The following is a 2,933-nucleotide window of genomic DNA, read 5'->3' as shown; positions in this document are numbered from 1 at the left end:
TCAGTCTAAAAGAACTCGTCAGCTGCCAAACTTTGCAGTTTCCCACGAGGTCAGTGGAGGTGAGACAACATGGTCATTGACTCATTGAGTAGCATTCAATGATATGTGATTCGTAAATTCATTTATTTCACAAGTTTACAGATTCTTTTTCACACTGCTTTGTGTTACTCTTGGCTTTTCGGTCGATAATATGCATTTCTAAATTGATATGGTTTGCCATTACTTAAAAAGATCAAAACCACTCCAACTCAACTAAGTTTTACACTATAGTCAGTTGGAAGGGTATATTATTATGAAGGATAAAAAGGGTTAGTTATGAAGGTATTCAAGCAGGACAAAAAGAGTAAATTTTATACAAAAGTATACACAAGAAATAACTGAGTAAAACCAATAATCCTACATAAAAAACAACGACTTGCATAGAAAATATTACTATAAAAACTATGATATCAAATAAGCAAGTTATTGACACGTCACATATCATGCTAATTGAAAACACACAACAATTTAAAAGTACCACATCAATCATCATATAGATTATGATGGAGAGGGGTTTAGTTAGATGGAGAAGTGGATATGGGCGAGAGGTTCCAGGGCCGGCTCAAGCCAAAGTGTGGCCTTAGGCGAGGCCTTTATTTGCGAGGCCTTTATTTCTCAGGCCATCTATAATCACCAAAAAAAGTTCACTATATATTCACAATTTTATTATAAATTAAGAGCGAAAATCTAGTATCATGACTCAAATCGAACGAAAAAACGACAAGAACGTAACCAAATAAACATCAAAACTATAAATAAATAAAATAATAGATTCATATTGAAATAAAAAAACAAAAACAAAACAAATTTCACAAAAACTGTGAGTATTAGATGATGAATTGATGATTAACTGTTTAGAACTCAAAAGTGAAATTGACAAACGGTTAAACTTGAAATTGGTGAAATAGAACAAGTGAGAGAGAAAGATTTAATGAGAGAAGTGTAATGACAATTTCTTTAATTAAGACAAGTTAATTAAGATAGAAAAGAAGAAAATGCATAGAATGTGGAGATTCTTTCACTAAACGTGGGATTTTCCATTTGTTTTTATTCTTCCAATGAAACAATTTGATTAAATGAGCACACTCCTACAAAAACTGAAATTACTATGCGCGTGTAGTCATTGGATTCATATTAATACATCGAGATGTCATTTGTACGGTGGACTATTGGATTGTATACACTACACATTAATTCACTCCGAAATTTAGTGCGTGGATAGAAAACCCATTTGTAAACAAATTGACTATCATATCCTTTTTTGGTATTTTTTTCTTTATAAAATTAGGTAATAATAAACAAATATGTGGATAAATTAGGAAATATGAGGCCTTCCAAATTTGAGGCCTTAAGCGGCCGCCTAACTCGCCTAAGGGTTGAGCCGGCACTGAGAGGTTCTCTGTGAAGTCATGCATAATACTATGGAGTCCTAGAGCTTAGCAAAACTACATGCAGATAAGAAATTTCCCACACAAGAGGAATTGGGTGAACTCCATCCCCTCACAGGGTGGTTGTTTTTCTTGTGGGGGGTTTTGCTTTACAGAATCCAATACAACAAAGGAGGTACGCAGTGACTTATTCAGAGAGGATATCCTCTCATGATGTAACCCATTCTTAAAAATCAAGTATCAGCTCTACCACGGAAAAGCCCCATTAAGGGGCGCGCTGTACAAGACAAAGCAGAACAAGATTATCTCTATTTCCTCGAATATCCATGGAAACCACTCTTACGTACAAACTGTAAAACCTTTGGCCATGATATTGGGAGATGCGAGAAGAATATCTACAACCCAGCAAAACAAATTTGCTAGCTGCACCTAACATGAAGAAGCCTAATGAGTGGAAGTAAGTCTATCCTAGAAAAAATGGGAGAAAAGAAAGGAACAACCAACTCAATTGAAAATTGAAATTGCAACTAGCAAAGCGGATCAAGGCGCCAAGGAAATGAAATTAATGGTGCAGCTGTAACAGCGAAGATATCTGTTGAACCACCTAGGAAAGATAGTTGGGCTAAGGTTAGGACTCCTACTCCAAGTAACTTGGACATGGCCCAGATTCTATTGTCCACTGGCAATAGAATCTCGATCTGCTATAGAAAAAGACACTTTAGTAGTTAACCCTACCGAATACTCAAATGTTGAAGAACCCCCTTGTCATCATACTACAAATAGCCCTAGCCATAGTGCAGGGGACTCCATAGAAGATGGAGGGAGGGACACGATAATAGAAGTGGCCGATCTGATAATGAGGTGGTAGAGGATATTTGGGATCCACCCTTTAACTGATGCAATGAACAAATCTACTTAATTGTGTTGGATTGTCCTCACGTGAATTATCCTGTGATGACTAGAAACGAACTTGACGAGGTTGAAGATGAGGCTATTCCAGAGACCCAAGATCAAGCACAGGTCATCAAAGAACCCAACCATGCATGTAGTGTCGATATTGAATGGAAAGCCACAGGGTTTCCAGGCAAAGGAAAAGCAAACCAAGTTTTCCCCTCCTACGACAAGTGGTAAAATAAAGGTAAGGCGGTAAGGACTTTGTGGTTGTACATCGCTTAATTAATGTAGAGAAACGTTTTTTTTTTTTCTTACTTAGCCAATTTTTTGGCTTAGAGAAAAGAAACAGTTTGTACGGCGTGCGCGGTCAAACTATGGTTGGACAAGGGCGCACCTGCGCTCCAACCGTAATTCGGCAAAAATTCGACAGTTTTGAAAACAGTAAAAAACAAAAGTTTTTTCTAAAGAAAAATTTACCTAACCAAAAACCAAGAAAGAGAGAGATTGTAAGAGAGCAATTCTTAGTGAGTTGAATGTTCATTTTTTGTGAGTGAATTGAGAGTTCTTGTAATCTATTACTCTGGACATCAAGTAAAGCTTGGAACTCGCCGT

Source organism: Coptis chinensis, chromosome 8 (assembly GCF_015680905.1).
Source record: "Coptis chinensis isolate HL-2020 chromosome 8, ASM1568090v1, whole genome shotgun sequence".
Taxonomy (NCBI): domain Eukaryota; kingdom Viridiplantae; phylum Streptophyta; class Magnoliopsida; order Ranunculales; family Ranunculaceae; genus Coptis; species Coptis chinensis.
The sequence above is the reverse complement of the archived record's forward strand: the minus strand, read 5'-3'. Positions refer to the sequence as shown.